Genomic DNA, 18392 nt, shown 5'->3' on the forward strand with positions numbered 1-18392 from the left:
CAATGTGGCCATAAACATTCTTAGTACTTGCCTATTTGTACATAGGGGAACATTTTTTCTTGGAGAGGTAACCAAATGTAGTATCACTGTCTTGAATGATGTGCATGTTTTCTACTTTAGTAGCTACCACTGAACCAATTTACACTCAAATCTAAATTGCACAAGACTACTCATTTCATCCCACAATCATCAACACTAGATATTATCTGTCGTTTCCGTCTTCGCCAATCTGATGGGTAATAGGTGGTATCTCATTATTTCTTGATTACTAGTAAGATTTTGTTATTTTATGATATATTATAATCATACTCTATATAATTTTGTATCCTTTTAAAATTAATTTTATATGTAAGCATTTTCCCATGTTATGACACTAAATTATTTTCAGTCTGTTAATACACAGATAAGAACATTGCTAATTCTTGTCATATTCTTTTGGCCTTAAAACATGTTTAATCAAGGCTGCTATCACATATCTATTGACAGTATGTAACCCCTGGAGATTAACAAGCTTTTAGCAAGAGGTAGTTATTTTTAAAAATCCACAAGCAAAGTTTCTTCTCCCTTGGTTCCTGTTTGTGTAGCAATTCCAGTGGAGCAAGTTAGAGAACATCACATGAAGCGCTGGAGACTGCTGTCCCATTAGTGAGGTGGTGATTTTCAATGGGACACAGACCACAGTGTCTCACAGCCATAGGAATTCCATGTTATTTTATAATGTGGTGGAAATCTTAAATTGGCACTCAATTTCCGAATTTCTTCTGAACAACAGAGCCTGGAAGTTAAACAGATCCTAATTCTTAGGATCCCTTGCAATTCTCATTCTGGGTACAACCTAGATTACATTAATTCCATGTACTAGTTTTAGATTTCAAAGGTACAATGAAGAAGGGCATCTTCCTGTGTCTTCAGCTATTGAGTTGTGCTGCAGACATGGTCCGATGTCCTATCCCCAGCATGGGGCACTTAGGGCCACTTTCTGATCCCTGGATCATGGTGATGGCAATAAGCTCTTAAACTCAGCAGATTCAATGGCAGCCTCCTAATTGCTCACCCTTCTTATTAAGGCACAAGAGGAGCTCTCCTGGAAGGACAGTTGAGCAGCATCATTCTGGGAGCTATTTCTAGAGGCCCAGTCCAGAGCCCGTTTGTCCAACCTTCAATTTTGTAAGCACTTAACTCTCTGTATTAAACACCTTCTGGTTAAAATCGAGTGGTTTCTGTTTCCTGCTGTTGAACCCTGACTGATACCATTTCTGTTCTTATACTCACATTTGAAATGTACTACTACATTAAATATGTAAGATAAATCTTTTTCTCCTCTCTGATAAACATCACTCTATAATTTTTAAATGGACGTTGATACAAGTGTTTACACATTTGGGCAAAGCGCTAACTTTAGTTTGCAATTATATACACGAAAGAGCACCCATAAGTATGATACACATATTTAAAATTTATTTTTATGTAAAAATATTTAAAAGTTCTAGGGAGATTAAAAATAGGAAAAAATTCATAATTCTGATGTACATTTTTGAGGATTATAGTCATAGATAGATGAATGATAGATGATAGCTGGCCACAGAAGCATTAGAGTAGAACGGTTCAGAGAGCAAGAGCATTGCGTCAGAGAACCTTACTTCAAACCCTGGTTCCAACACTTGCCAGCAGCATGTGTCGGGGTAAGTTTTTTATTCTCTCTAAGCCTTGGTTTCCTCATCTATAGAATGGGGGTAACCCTAGCACTTAACTCATACAGTTGTTATATAAATGAGATAACATGCAAATTCTTAGCATGTGTGGCATAAACAGCTAAGAGTTAGCTGCCATAAGAACAGATACATACATTTTTTTGCATGATTCACTAAGAAAACACAAGACAAGTAGGACTATTAAAATTTTGTGGCAAGGAAACTATAATTACTGGTTTCAAGTTTTAGTTACTTCTACATATTATTTCATGTAACCTATGGTATGTTGGCTGCTTTCCCCAGCGAGTCATCCAAAATCCCCGAGGAAATACTAAATGATGAAAGAAATGACCTTCAAATGTATTCAGAACTTGCTAATACTTGCTAATTCTGTACAGGTTATATTTAAAATCTGACTAGTGTTGAGCCAACTTTGGGCCTTTCATTTCATTGCCAGATGTTGGTTTGGGTACCCGTGACATTAGGACCAAGTCTAAGCTGTCAGTGCACCGTGGAATGTAACCTGGATTCTGTCTTAATTGTCCCTGATGATGACCCCATCCCAAGACGAACTCAGACTAAAGTCAGAATAGTATGTTTACCATTAAATGAAGAATTACCATTTAAAAATAGGAGAGGTTGGAGAAAACCCTGGGTTGCTGGGGAACCAGGAGCCCGGCGCAAGAGCAGGGACAGGCCTCAGGCAGTAACCAGTGGAGGGACCTCAACAAGCTGGGAAATTTCTCTGGTGTCAGAATCTCATTTGTGACGTGAAAAAACTGAATTGGACGATGCTATTTCCCAATGGCTGGCCCACTTGCCAAAAAGAAGGATTTTTCTGAATAATTGGCAACTGAGAAAGCAAAGGTTTATTATCATAAGTATTGAAATTCAGAGATAAAAGAAGAAACAGTATTATAATATTTAGAGATATAAAATTTTTTACTTCTTAGAAGATATTGAGTTGATGGGGGAGTGCTTAGTTGGTCTTCTGCCATCACTGTGATATAAACACGTGCTGGCCATTCTGCAGGCCCAAAGGATGAGAAACATATGGGACAGACGTGGACCCAACCTGCAGCTGTGACAAGCACAGCTGAACCCAATGCCCAATCGACCTTAGTTGACCTGCATATTATAAGTGAGAATAAATGTTGCTTTATGCCATGAAATTTTGAGGCTATTTATTAATCATTTTGTGCCAATAGCTAGTTGATAAAATGTCCTAGCCACGTTTTGACCACAGTGGCTTTTTCTTGCTGATTTGTAAGAACTAAGGACATAATTGACTTGTTAGTCTTATGTCATCCCCTGTTTGGCATTTTCTTTTTATTTTGGTTACTGTGTTTATCATTATTTTTATTTCTTTATGGACAAATCTGACACTCTTCCTTTATGGTTCCAGCCTTTGGTGTTATGTTTAGAAAGGCCTTTCTACCTCAAGATAACATAAACATCTCCCTCTATTTCCACTTTTATTATTCCAGTATTTACACTAAATCTTTACTCCATTTGGAATTTATTTTGATAAAGGATATGAAATAGCTATCATCTAATTCATATAAATACTTGGTTCTGTTTCTAGTCTTTCAATTCTCCTCTATTGATCTGTCTTCTATCCAGTGGCACACCATCATGCTATTTTATATCATTTATTTTATTCTCACAGTATGATTTTGCTTGTATTGATAAAATGATTCTCTACCGTTTGGGAATGCATATGCAGGTATTAAAGTAAAGGAAGGAAATGGCAGTTACAAAATTCAGGAGAGTGGTCAGTTCTGAGAGTAAGGGTGGGATAGTGATTGGGATAGCTGGCTTCTGGGGTGCTACCAACATTTTATTTCCTGATAATCCTGTAAGTGGCACCAGTATGTTTTCCTTACTTTTTCTGTAAAGACGGTACGTCTCACAATGTAAGAATGTTTCCAGAAGTTCTTACTGCACTCAGAGTACCTTTCAAGCATGTGTATAAAGAGGGTTTTAAGAATAGCCAGAGGGGTGGGTCCTTATATGTATTGGGAAAGGTTGGGTGCCATCAGTATACACATTATGCTGGCATGGTTCACAGTTGATGGAAATGGAAGGTCTGTGAAGGTGTGCGTTCGAAACCTCCAAACCTCCTCTTCAATTACACATTCAGACTTTCAGGTCAGACTCCAAAAGTCCTTCATGTCCCCTCTCCTCCCAGTGCACGCGTTCCAATTTAGGTAGGCACTGCCTGGTGCCTGGCTCTTTCCACCTCTCCTGCCAGCCTCAGTAGCTTCTTCCAATCTGTCGCAACCATCCTTACTATGCATTGAAATGCTGTAAATATTGCCAAGTATCAACAGTGGGGCTATCATTAGCAAATGTTTCTCCCACACAGCTTCTGGTCTAGTAAGCCCTCTTAGCTACCACTTTCAGGGAGTCCCACTGCCTGTTGGGTAAAGTCCAAATTCTCTGTAGGCCAGGGCTCCTGGCTCTGGTCTGCCTTTTGCCTCATGCCTTTGACTTCCTACACGCACCCAACATTTAGGGCAATTGGACTTTGTGCCTTTTCTCCTCTGTAGCACTTCTCCAGCCTGAGTTTGCTCTTGCACCTCAACATCCAAAACAGCCCAATCTCACATGCTGTCTTGTTCACAAAGCTACCTTCGCCTCTTCTCTGCTCCACTCCTCTCATGCCCCCATTCTCTTTGCCCTTGAAGTACGAATAATGAGCAGTCTTGACTGGTTATCCCCAAACTCCCACCTCTTTGATGCCCTATGTCCTTTTTTGCTCAGATTCCCTTCCGGGAATGCCCGTGACCTCCATGATAACGTCCAGCAAGGGTTAGGACCCTCAGACTCTCTCCAGTTCTGTGTCAGGTCACTCCCAAGTGATTCTGCTTCAACCAGAATCTCCTCTTCTCTGTGTCCTGCCACATTCAGTGGTGGCCATTCCATGCCTCAGTCCATTCTCCCCCTCCATCCTCGCTGCCCCCTCCTTTATTTGCTTGTTGAAACCCAGCTTGTCCTTCTACACTACGTTTAGATGGCACATCTTCCCCATGAGACTTTTCCTCCTTACTCTGGCTAAACTTCTATTTCCGACCTCTGAATTTCTGTGACATTTAATTTCTATTGACATTTGTCACAAACGTCCTTAGATTCTCATTTTTATATTTACTTATCTAGCCAATTAATTATCAGTTACTGGAGCTGATGTGCTATTTCTTAGACTTCTTCTATTTTAATATCTCCCACAGTTTTGAGTGTTATGTCTTAGTGCCATAGATTTCTTGGTGAAGACACATTGATTGCATGACCACTTGTGTACCTAATTCACTTCTAGGTACAGGGTTCCCTGACTTTGGCAAGTATACTTTTATCTTCTTCATATTATATATTTTTCACTTGCAAAATGGTGATACTTTTATTCCATAAGAGAATGGGATAAAGCTAAATTGGACATGTGCTCTATACTTTTCAATGCCATGTATTTTCACCATTGCTTAAAATAAATCTGCTTCCTAATTCAGATGTACCAGAGGAAGCCAATTTCTCTGGGGTGTGCCTGCATTCCCCAGCTACTTTGTGGTAAAAGTCGATAGGGTTTGGATTCTACTAGATAGCTTAGGGGAAAAGAAAACATCCAACACACCATTTCAGTAAATCCTACTGATTAAAGAGCCTCAGAACAGAGGGCTCAAACAAGCTCTGTACCCACAGGGGAAATAGGCAGTGCCGTTTCCTTTAGAAGTTGAGGCATGCGCCCAGCCCTGTGCTGTATGTGCCATCAGACCCCTCCACTCATCTCCTACGGGACATCTCCACTCAGAGGGCCCACCAGCACAGCTAAAGCTGGCTCCTTAGTTCCCCTCTGACACAATTCTTTATCTAACTTGGCAGCACCACCTTCCAGCAGTTTCCCAAGAACCACGGTAGCCAGTGGAGTCCTCCGAGCTTTATTACTCCCACTCCCCATACTGGTTTTCCTCTTGAAAACCACCGTTGTTTTCCATCCGTGCCCTTAGTCCCCTCTGTTCAACCATTGCAGAAGCCTCCTCCTGCTGTGGATTTCCACAGTGCCACCTCAGATTTTTCTAAACTGCAAATGAGCACCTTTTGCCGTTGTTTAAAATCTGTCTCTGTTGTTTCTGAACGAGCTGCCCCTCCTCTCCTATCTACCTGGTGACAAACTCCTCCTTGGAAACCCCGCATGAACACTGCGGCACCCTCACTCCTGCATTGCCGGATCCAGCACGCTGTCCAGCACCTAACAGCAGATGCTCACTTCATGTCTATTGACTTGACTATGCAAACAAATCACCGCAGCCTGGTGATTCAGCAGGAAGATGGGACATGCTTCTCATTTAAGCAGGCATCTCGGAGCCCCCAAGCAGCTACGTAGTGGCCACTGTGTGACTTTCATTTGCCTGTCCCTCTGTACATTTGATGGGGCGATGCTTCTCCTCTTATGCTCCATGTACTTCCCATCAGCCACGTCCTCCATGTCAGTGAGCTTGTTTCCCCTACCACCCATGTGGTATAGTGGAAGGGTCGCTGAATTTGGAGTAAGTCGACCTAGGGACTCATCTGGCTCTGCTAGCAACTAGCTGTGTGACCTTGGACAAGTATTTTTTTCTCAGCATCAGGTTTTCTTTCTGTGCAATGGCGCAGGTAGTGGGTTAGACTGAAAATGAGTGGTTTTAGAAGAGCTCAGCAGTAGGGGAGCAATAGCTGGAAATGAGGCCAGGATCCCGCCTTCAACCAGAGAAGCTTTGTCTCAGTGTGTTTTTCTTGTTTACACATCTTGGTGGTATTTAGTTTGAGCAAAGTGTTCCTCAGTAAAAACCTGTTTGAAAATCCCTGACTTAGATGGATTTTAAAGTCCCTTCCCTACTTCTATTATCTTAGAAACCACCGTTCCTCATTTGTTAATAAGAATAGGCTTTGCTTGTCTTCTGAAAAGGATTATTACCTGCTGGGACAATTTCTCCCTTTAGTTTTCTTAAAATTGAAACCAGTCATGGATTCAACTGATTCTCTGAACTGACATGACTAGTACAATCCTGGCTTGTTTGTATTTTTATTGTCTTTCCAACCTTCCCTCTCAGTTCATGCTGAGATTTGCTAGCTGATTATAAAACACAGCTCTGCAGTGAGGTCATCTTGGAGATTAGCTTGGGGCTCTAAGAGATCAGAGGCAGGCCCAAACTTGTTTTCTGCACCTTGAATGGGAAGAGAACCCAGGAGCATTGGCAGGATTCATTTGAACACGCACCAGTGAAAAAGCATTTGTTAACAACAACAACAACAAAAATTAGGGCGCAAACAAAAATTCAGTGCATTCGAGTATAAAAGGAAAAAAAGAGGTATTTGTTGGGTAACTACCACGTGCAAGGTGCTGGGAACGGTGGTGGGGAATAAAAACCAAGAAGGCTCTATGTCTTGTCTTAGGGAGTCTACAGATCAGAACTCTTCCAAGAAATGATTCAATTAACCTGAAAATTGGAGGTCCATAAATGTTTGTTTTCTACTGAAAATAAAAGAGACATTGTGAGCCATTTTGACCTTGTTGGTATAAACTTCAAAGATGAACTTAGTTCTGACTTGTTCTTTGTGATCTGACTTGGAATTCTTTGCAGTTTGCACATTAATGGTTCAAAGGATAGAAGGCACATTATAAATTCTGTAACAACTGTTACTTAGTGACTGACTTAGTCTTCATTTTATTTTTTTAAAGAAAGCAAATTTGCCAAAGAAAGCATGGACTTTTGCCTCGAAGCCTTACCATGTACTGTTCCCTCAATCTGGATCATTCTTCTCCCTGTCTCACATCTGATTACTATTATAGTAATAAGTTAGTTATTATAGTAATAAGTTATTATAGTTAACCGATTATTATAGTTATAAGTTATTATAGTAATAAGTCATTAACTTATTATAGTAATAAGTTAGTTATAGTTAACCGATTCTTTAAGTCTCTGTTTAGAGTGCCACGCCTTTTAGGAAGCCCTCCTAAGTCTGATTTATGCACCCCTCTTGTGTCCTCCTAACATATCTTGTACTTGCCATAGAGAACCCTTACATTTTATTGTATCAGTCTGTTTCAGTATCACTACAATCTGTAATATTAAATTATATGTAGATCTTACTGGGTATTAACCATAAACATATATGAATTCACTTAATCCTCTCATTGCTGTGGGTAGGGAGTTATTATCACCATTGTATACTTAGGGAAACAGATACACAGGGTGAAGTGACTTGCCCAGGGTCACATAGCTAGCAAGTGGCACAGCTGGAATTCTAACTCCAGAGTCTATATTCTTAAGCATGATGCCTTTCCGATACCAGGACAGTCTTGCTCACAAGTGTATCCAAGGCTTGGCAATTTGTTTGGTCCTCAGAAGACATGAAGGCACAGTTGTTGGAAGAGTGGATGAAGCATGACCCCCACCCCCAGGAACTTCCTCCGTGGTGGCCTGGTCACAGAGAGCTATAATATGAGGTCTGAGGCAGAGATTTCAGGAGAGGCACAGACCCAGGGCTGCGGGCCTGAGGAGGGAGAGACTCATGCTATCTGGGAGCCGGGGGGCTAACTATACGGGCTCCACATTCTCCCACAGGGAGCTGGGGTCTCAGCCAGACAGTGACCGGTCTCTCTGGTTGTGTCAGGACAACTTGGAATGTGTCTTGTTATGAATCTTGAACTAGTTACACAAACGACCTCCACTTTAAGAGCAATATTATGTATTTGATTTGTATAAGTCTGTTAAAAACAAAGCAACAATGTTCTGTCAATGCCAAAGAGTGAAGAAATTAAACTTGCACAGAACCATCTGTATAGTGCAATTTCCAAACCACAAAGTATAAGCCACTCTCTTTTTAGAAGGATTCTGAGTCTAAAGAGCTTGTAGAAGAAGCTGTCATGAGCCACCCCAGTTCGCAGTGCCCCAGGTACTCAGAGGGGACAGAAGTCAGCAGAGGTTGGCTGAGGAGAATCGTGCGGGAGGACACATCTCTGCCTGTCCTGCAGCTCTTTCATTCTGAGCTGCGGGAGGAGGCATTTCCAAGAGCTGCTAAAATTAATAGGTGTGTTAACAGCACTCATCCACACATGTTCAGGTAGGCTTTAATTTACAGATGAGATATATTGCAGTAGGGACGAGAGAAAATTTTGCAGTGACAAAGTCTGCACTTGGTCTTGCCCCGGCTTCCTGAACACGTTAGACTCCTTCCCAGCACGTGGGTTCCTTGCCTCTTCCCCCTTGCCTGGGCCCTTCCAAATCCTTCGCCCTTTTCCAAGTAACTCCAGTGCTCACTCATCTCCCAATTTTTGGAAATGTATAACATTTGTAATTTGTAGTAAAACGGTAAAGGCAGTATTATGCGCTATCCTCCTACATCGGGCCGTGGGGTTTAAGACTTGCTTCTGGCAATTTCTTCGGCGTGCCAGTTAACCTCTCTGAGACTTCACACATAATAATCCCGGTGTCATGCAGGGTCTCTGGTCCCGCTCCCCACACAAGAACGCAGGATATGGTGAGGCCAAAAAGGAACACCAACAGAGCCATAGACAGGGAAGTCATACCACTATATTCCTGCTGGAGGCTGGGTTGGGGACACAAGAAACAGGAGCCACAAGATCCGCAATCTGCCGTCTGCTTCTCTGCCAACCAAGCAACCCCTTGCTAACTGCAATCCGCCCTTGTGAGTTTAGCCACGGCAGTTATAACAGTGGCCAACGCCTAACTGGTAACAGCTGATGGCCACCCAGCCACAGTGGATGGCCATCTGATTACAGCTGATGACCATCTAATAACTGAGCCAGAACCTTTCCAGGTGAGGCTGAGAGCCTGGAAACTGCTCTCTGGGACTCTGTCCCCACAACCTGTGTATGGGATTATTATGAAGATTAATTGAGGCGATATATGTGCAGTAGTTGGCACAGTGCCTGGCGTGCACCATGCCTTCATGGTCCAAACCCCTGCAGCAGGGCCCCAGAAGCCTCCTTTCATTTCTGGGTCTGCTCGGGTCCTGGTGGTGTCTGATAAGTGACTTTGGAATTGGAGGGGGTCTTTTTATGCCCCACATACAGCAGACACAGACTTGGGGAAGTTGGACAGAGACTAATACTACAGACTGTAGTAATAAAGAAGCTACTAGTCTAGCGTCTATATCCTTCGTAACAGGGAAGATCCCTTTTTGGCTACAGAATAGAATGTGCTAGAGCAGCTTAATCACTGGCTTGTTTATTAACCAAGTCAGGGAGAGTTTGTCTGAGGAACCTAACTTACATCAGGAGTAGTAGTCTTAACTTGATCCTTTGGTTTTATTTAAATATAAGAAACTGAAATTAACCCAAACAGAACAAAAAGGTTTATTGGCCCAGAGCTGGCAGAGGCACCTGAGGACCCGCCTCTCTGTTCCAGGTGCCATCCATTATCATGTATCCTGTCCGTGCTACAACTTCCTGGTACTAACTGCCCCACAAAGCAGGCTGCAGAGATTTTTCATGAGATTGAAAAGTAACTATTCTGAAGCTTCCACAATGAGTAAGCAAAAGCTCACTGGGGCGGTGGCATGTCAGGATCAAAGTCGGTAACTTGAATTTGGGCAGCCTGATCTCAGGGCTGTGCCACCAGGGCAGAAAGAAACTTCAGATCTGAGCCCTGTGGTTTCCTGGGTTTGGGGTCTGCCACTGTGGTCAGGTACAGGCCAGTCTTTCATTTTTTTTCACGGGGGTTTTCATTTTCATAATTCTGAGTTCTCAGCTCTTTAACACAAAGTAGCTGGAACGATTGGGTGGTGAGTGGGTGGCATGAAAAGACCTGAATTCTGGGCTGTGGGATCAGGATTTGCTCCTGACCATGATTCATGGGGAAATTCTTTTAAAAACATCAGCCTTATTGCTCTGTGCCAGATATTTCCAGGCTGTTAACAGTTGCTAAGCACTTACCGTACTCTGTTAGGCAGGCCCTGTATTGTGTGTTTGACAGATGTTGTCTGAGTTAATTCTCATACCAACCCTTCAAGGTAGACGTTATAGTCCCACTCTGCAGATTTGAAACTGACATACAGAGAGGTTGGAAACTGGCATAAAGTCAAATAATTAGAAAGTGGCAGAATTGAGACTTGAACCCAGGTCTCATTGATACCTGAGCCTGTATACTTAGTAGAATAGAGGAAAAATATCAAAAAACTCTCTTTCTCCCCAGCTTAGTGAAATCAGTGGGAATAGTAGATGTGCCCCCCCCCCCTCTTCCTTGTAACATAGTTTGCAGCCTCCCAACTCCAGCACAGGAAAAGGGGCATGGATTTGCTTCCAGAGTTGCCTCTCGGAGGGAGGCTCAGGCTAGCGAACAGCCCTGCCCGGGGGGCAGTTATTGCATGGCTTGGTAGAAATCAGTTCTGAGTAAAACTTGCATTGTGGGAAATGGGGTGTGAGGAGTCAAGTGTCCTTTCTCTCAAAGGAAAGTTACCACCATTCCAGTCTAGACTTCCTTCTCTGTAAACAGTACCAACTGCAAGGGCGTTGGTGAGATTTTTTGCCCTGTGACCCAGACTGTGCATGTTCCCTGCAAAGAGAGTTTGTTTTAGGCAGGAGGATTTGGGTTGGGCTGTATCCAGGGCTGAGGTCAAGGTTGGGTGGTACAGCCCAACCGATGTGCTTTTCAGGTTGGTCAGCTTCTCTCCCATCTCCCCTCCTAGGATCTTAGCCAGCACCTGACCCAGTTCTTTACTTCACAGACCCTGGGACAGACAGGCCTGAGAGGTGATGGGATTTGACCAAAGTCACAGCGGTTTGGGGTAGACTCAGAACTAGCACTCCAGTCCCCTGCTTTCCCTGGTCCTGCCAGGCCTTGTATCTCCTCTTTGTTCCTGGTTAATTGACATATTGAGAACTTTATGTGGGAGGTCTGCAATCCCAGTTACCTCTGTTGGCATTTAACTCTCTTTTTGTGTTCAAGTTTCTCTTCTGGGAAGAGACACTTTAGTAAGTACAGCCCTTTGTTGGAGTTTTGCCACCATCTTTCTTTCACCCAGGAACTGTGAGGAGCTTACAAGAGAGCCAGCGAGGCCTGACTTGAGGAGGCCTGAAGGGTTAGCCCAGAACAGTAGGTTATTCATTCAGCAAATATTTATGGAGCTTTATGTCCAGAGCTGGAGGCTACTGTGGTAATACTACACCCTTGCCAACAAAAGAGCTACCACCCTGGTGGGGGCCAAACATATACTCAGGCGGCCATTCTACAGAGCGGTAATGTTTCAGAGGATGACGCAGGGCGTTCTGGGAGCAGAATTGATGGTATCTCACCTCGGGAGAACTCTCTGCAGGAGGGTAATGGAATCATGAGCCAAGGGGCAGGTAAGAGGTTCCAGGTTAGAGAGAGGTGACAGTTTGGGGAACCACACCTAGTTTAGTGCCTGGAGCAAGAGCAGGAAGCTGGGAGGAATGAGGCTGGAGAGGAAGGCAGGGCCAGGCCTTGTGAATCTTAATGGAAACATTGGCTATTTTCATGAGAGCAGCAGGGAAGGAGCTCTCAGTTTAAGCATGTTTAAGAGAGAAAGCCTTTGAACCCTGTGGTGACTGCCCACAAAAGAAGGTGTCTTTCTAAGAAATCTGGAGGCAGAATAAGGCAAGGAATCTAGGCTAGGGGTAATAACTAACCCTCATGCTCCATGTTAGCCACCAGACCAGATTTTGCCTTTGGATGTGGTTTGGTTCCTGCCACTGGGGCCAGGGAAGCTCCCATGCATTGCTCTGCTCTGTGCTTTATTTCCTGCCACTGTTTATAACATATATTAGATGACATTATTGTGGGCTCATGCTGGGACAGCACCCTGCAGAAAAGGGCTCAACCCTTAAAAGCCAAATACCATATCTTGTGTATTTTTTTTCTAAATGGAACTATCTTCTTGTATGTTACTACTATGAAAGTAATATATATTTCTTATTTATAAATTAAAATTCCAGAAGCATATACAATAGAAAGTGGTATTTCCTGCCTCCTCTAATCCCATTTCTTCCCAAAAAAGCCATTATCCTTCCAGACTTTAAAGCAAATGGATAGATATGTATATCCAGACATTTTCTGTTTCAGTATCCCAAGTAAAAACCGACCCCTGGGCCCCTCAAAATGTCCTCCAATTCTTTCTGGAAGTTCCCAAAAGGGTATCTCGCATGTATTAGTTGGTTGTGGCTGTGTGTGACAACTTCTCTGTTCCCCTCCTCCAATGCTTCTTTTGTATCCACCGCTCACAGAAGCTTGAAGAATTTCACAGAAGCCAAACACCACAGTCCATGTCATGGGTGCTGTCTCCAAAGTTTCCAATCCTTGGTTGGCAGAGTTGGGATATTGAGTTTCAGGCAGAGTTGGGGAAAGGGACATCTGCTCACCGTGTGCCAAACATCCTGTGTCAACAGGGGCCCCAAGACTGCTCTGCTTTGATTCCGAGACTTAAGACATGTCTACTGAATCCTACCATCAGTGTTTGCTGCTAATGCCTCTTGTAGGGACCTCAAATTCAGTCTGGGGTCAAGTGGAAGGAGAGATGCTCTCTTCTCTCTCTCATTGTTCTCTTGCCTTTTCTCTGCCACTACCCACCCTCACAAAGAAAATCTCATCTTTCCTGTCTTTTGTCTTCAAAGGATTTATATTAATTTGTAGAAGCTTTTTATATATTATCACTATTAACCTTTTAATTTATCTATATTGAAAATATTTGGGATTTCCAGTCAAGATGGTAGAGTAGGTAAACACAGTGCCCACCACCTCTCAGGACCACATCAATGACAGCTAAACCACAGAACAACCATTACTGAGAATCACCTGAAGTCCAGCTGAGCTGAAGCCCTACAACTAAGGACATACAGAAGAAGCCACTCAAGACTGACACTGGAAGGAGGGGCAGAGATGTGAAACAGGCTGGTCCCACACCCGCATGTGACCACTGAAAATTGGGAGGGATATCTCAGCTGTGGGAGTCCCCGACAAGAAGCAAGGGGTCCCAACCAGTCTTGCCAGTCCAGGGTTCCAGTGCTGGGGAGAGAAGTCCCCATAACTTCTGGCTGTGAAACCAGCAGAGATAGTGGCTGAGATGGAGGGTGGCTGCACCCCCAGGTGCTCCTCTTAAGGGACCCATACATGGACTTACTTGCTGCAGGACTCACTTGCTCTGAGCTCCACTGCTGGGGCAGCAGCTTGAAAGGTAACAAGGACTTAAGGGAGGAACTGAATTGTTTAGCTTCAGACTGAGGGTTGGAGGGGCAGCTTTCTCTTGGACAGAGAAGCTGGCTGAAGCTACTGTTTCTTTGTTGAGCCCTCCCCCTCCCTATGTGCAGACACCAGCAGATGCCATATTTGAGTCTGCGTCAAATTGGCTATCACCTTTCCTCTGCCCCGCCCTAGTGATTCCCTCAGGCCCCGCCCACCTAACTTTCAGGCACATCCAAGCCACTTCCATTGGCTTCTCCCTATAAATGGCCTGCCTTGGCTCATGCTGAAGACTTTCCTAAACTCTCTCAAAGTTTCACAAAACCCAAACAAGCAGCATCTGGCTTTGGAATGTCCATACCTCTGGCTGAGCAGCCCTAAGCCTGGAACTAGTCACAGCTTGCCTTGGGTTTTGACTTGGCTTCTTGAGGTACCTCCAAGCACAGCAAGGACAGTGGCCATCTGCGGATTGCTTTGTGACTCATGCTAGGTGGCTCCGGGTAGGGCACAGACTGTGGCTGAACTTGACCTCCAGCTGGTCCCCTCCTAGGAGGCCCTGGGGCTGGCAGGCCTAGTGGCCAGCTTTGGACTGGGCCAGAGTATCACCTGGCTGCCTCCAAGGATGACACACCCAAGGGAAGGAGTGGGCAGACACCAGAGCCCTGCTAAGACAAATCCTGCTCTGTAGGGTCAGCCCTTGCACCCAGCTCCTCCACTGTAGTCACAGTCAGTCCTCACAACCAATCAGCCCAAGGGTCAATCATTCTCACTAACATGCAAACAGCAACGAAGGCTCAACTACAGCAGGAAGGCACACACAACCCACACAAGGGACACACCTGGAGCACCCAGCTCTGGTGACCAGGCAGACGGTGCCACCGGGTCCCACAGGACACCTACTACATAAGGTCACTCTACTAAGACTAGGAGGCATGGCAGCCCTACCTATTACATAGAAGCAAACACAGAGAGGCAGCCAAAATGGGGAGACAAAGAAACATGTCCCAAATAACAGAACAAAACAAAGCTCCAGAAAAAGAACTAAACAAAATGGAGACAAGCAATTTACCAGATGCAGAGTTCAAAACACTGGTTTTGAGAATGCTCAATGATCTCAGGGAGAACTTCAACAAAGAGATAGGAAATGTAAAACTGGAGGTAGAAACAGAAAAGAATCAGTCAGAAATAAAGAACACAGTTACTGAAATGAAGAACACATTGGAGGAAATCAACACTAGATGAGATGAAGCAGAGGATCAAATCAGCAATTTAGATAAAGTAGCAGAAAATACCCAATCAGAACAGCAAAAAGAAAAAGATCCCCCCAAAATGAGGAGAGTTTAAGGGGCATCTGGGATAACATCAAGTATATCAACATTCCCATCATAGCGGTACCAGAACAAGAAGAGCGAGAAAGGATTTGAAAACCTATTTGATGAAATAATGATTGAAAACTTCCCTAACCTGTGGAAAGAAATAAATATAAAAGCCCAGGAAGTGCAGAGTGTCCCAAACAAGATGAACCCAAAGAGGCCCACACCAAGACACATCACAATTAAAATGCCAAAGTTTAAAGACAAAGAGAGAATCTTAAAAGCAACAAGAGAAAAGTAGTTAGTTACCTACAAGGGAGCCCCCATAAGACTGTCAGCTGACTTCTCAAAAGAAACTTTGCAGGCCAGAAGGGATTGGCAGGAAATATTCAAAGTGATGGAAAGCAAGGACCTACAACTAAGATTCCTGTGCCCAGCAAAGCTATCCTTTAGAATCAAAGAACAGATAAAGAGCTTCCCAGACCAGAAAAAGCTAAAGGAGTTCCTCACCTTTAAAGTACTATTACAAGGAAAGTTAGAGGAACTTCAAGACAAAAAAAAAAAAAAAAAAAAAAAAGAATAAAATGACAATTACTGTAATACATATGTATCAACAATTACTTGAAATGTAAATAGCTTAAATCAAAAGACAGGGTGGCTGAATGGATAACAAAACAAGACCCTTACATATGCTGCCTATAAGAGACTCACTTCAGATCAAAAGACATACACAGACTGAAAGTAAGGCATAGAAAGAAGATATTTCATGAAAATGGAAAAAAAAAAAAAAAAAAAAGCTGTGGTAGCAAAACTTACACCAGACAAAATAGACTTTAAAACAAAGGCTATAACAAGAGACAAAGAAGGATCCAGTAATCCCCTTCTGGGTATTTATCTGAAGAAACCCAAAACACTACTTCAAAGGGACGTGTGCATCTATATATTCGTTGTAGTGTTGTTTACAATAGCCAAGATGTGGAGGCAGCTTGGGTACTCATCGATGGATAAATGGATAAACAGGTGGTACATATATACAATGGAGTGTTGTTCAGCCATGGAAAGGAATGGGTTCTCGCCATCTGCGGCAGCATGGATGGACCTGGCGCATATTGTGCTGAGTGGAGTATGTCAGACAGAGAAAAACAGATGCAATGTGATTTCACTTATATGTGGAATCTAGAGAACAAAATAAATAAACAAACAAAACAGAAACTCATAGATACAGAGAACATTTTGACTGGAGGGGTGTTGGGAATGGGTGAAAAAAGGGGGAAAGGATTAAGAAATACAAATTGATTGTTACAAAGTAGTCCTGGGGATGTAGGTTATAGCATAAGGAATATAGTCAATAATACCGTAGTAACTATTTATGACGTCAGATGGGTGCTGGATTATTGAGGCGATAGATGGGAGAGGGGTTGGGAGTCAAAGCGAAAAAGCTGACAGCATTAAAAAGTACAAATTGGTAGTTACAAAATAGTCACGGGGATGTAAGTAAAGCATAGGGAATATAGTCAATAATATGGTAATAACTATGTATAGTGCCAGGTGGGTACTAGACTAGTCAAGGGGATCACTTCTTCTTTTTTTTTTTTTTTTTTTTAAGATTTTATTGGGGAAGGGGAAAAGAACTTTATTGGGGAACAGTGTGTACTTCCAGGATTTTCTTCCAAGTCAAGTTGTTGTCCTTTCAATCTTAGTTGTGGAGGGTGCCGTTCAGCTTCAAGTTGTTGTCCTTTCAATCTTAGTTGTGGCGGGCACAGCTCAGCTCCAGGTCCAGTTGCTGTTGCTGTTGCTGTTGCCGTTGCTAGTTGCAGGGGGAGCTGCCCACCATCCCTTGTGGGACTCGAGGAGTTGAACCAACAAACCTTGTGGTTAAGAGCCCACTGGGCCATGTGGGAATCGAACCGGCAGCCTTTGGAGTTAGGAGCATGGAGCTCCAACCGCCTGAGCCACCGGGCCAGCCCATCACTTCTTAAGTTATATAAACATCTCACCACTATGCTGTACACCTGAAATTAATATAAAATAATATTGAATGTCAACTGTAATTCAAAAATTTTAAAAGGGGGTAAAAAGGTGAAGGGAAATAAGAGGTTCGAATTTCCAGGTATAAAACAAGTAAGTCATGGGAATACAATGTACAGCATAAGAAATATAGTCAATAATATTGTGATAGTGTGGTACGGTGTCACATGGTTGCTGGACTTATCATGGCGATCACTACCTTAGGTATATAAATGTTGAATAACTATGGTGTATACCTGAATCTAACAGGATACTGTATGTTAGCTGTATTTTATTAAAAACTTTATAAAAACATTCAATAAAAAGAAAATACGTGTATCAGTTTATCTTTAACATTGTTAGTCTTTTGTTCTTAAAATGTTTTGAAACTTAGTCAAATCTGCCTGGTTTTTCCATTATTACCTCTGTGCTTTTTGCTTATAAAGGACTCTTCCACCCCAAGATTACAATAATATTTCTGTTCTAGTAATGTAGGAGTTGTATATTTGTGAAATGCTTTTATCTATCTGAAATTCGTTCTTGTAAATGTCGTGTAGTAAGTGGAACTTCTTTAAAATTCCCCGTAGAGTTGAGTGTAGAAGCTAACAGCTAAGAGAAAAGATGGACAGAGCGACTCAGCTGCCTCTTGGATGCCCTACTTCGGAGAAGCTTGTTTGCTGAAAACACAGAGGATTGTGCTGTTGGCCAGCGTGGAGTCCCATGTGCTTCCTACTGAGAATGAATCTCATACCTTGTGTCTTTAGCACCAGCCTTTCCCATGTGATTTTAGTCCAGACTTCGGAGGTTCAGAGGGATGTTTTCAGGGCTGTGTTTTACTGCATGTGGGGACAACCTGAAGAATCACTGTGGGTCAGGAGCATTGAGTTTCAGAGAGGGCCAGGACTCTCCTGTCCACAAGGCCGGGCCCTACCCTAGGGGTGGGCAAAAAAATCTGAGTTCTGAGCTGCTCTAAGACCCTAATGTCCTCAATGCCTACTGGCTGAACTGCAATGATGCTTGGCACTTGTTGAGGACTCAAACATATTTATTTGTTGAATTGTTAGAAAGACACTAGGAAGGAAGTGGGGACGCCGAAGAAGATGGTCAAAATAGGAGAAATTTAATGGCAGTTTTGTGTAGAGGAGATGACATCCATCCATTCATTTATTCAGCAAATATTAGTTAAGTGACTA

The 18392-nt window shown here is 43.1% G+C and overlaps 2 protein-coding genes across 2 annotated transcripts in view; one reads left to right on the forward strand and one right to left on the reverse strand.

Moving 5' to 3' along the window:
• LOC109458541 (uncharacterized) overlaps window positions 1–18392 on the forward strand; it is a 101407-nt gene that overhangs the window by 57797 nt on the left and 25218 nt on the right. The gene's annotated exons all lie outside the window — the stretch shown is intronic.
• Window positions 13610–18392, reverse strand: part of ABCA4 (ATP binding cassette subfamily A member 4) — a 111792-nt gene continuing 107009 nt past the window's right edge. Inside the window, exon 44 of the mRNA XM_088791340.1 lies at window positions 13610–17204. The gene's annotated coding sequence lies outside the window, so the exon portion shown is untranslated. The remainder of the gene's footprint in view (window positions 17205–18392) is intronic.

This window comes from Rhinolophus sinicus, chromosome 14 (assembly GCF_057876585.1).
Source record: "Rhinolophus sinicus isolate RSI-liver-muscle chromosome 14, RSI-T2T, whole genome shotgun sequence".
Classification (NCBI taxonomy): Eukaryota; Metazoa; Chordata; class Mammalia; order Chiroptera; family Rhinolophidae; genus Rhinolophus; species Rhinolophus sinicus.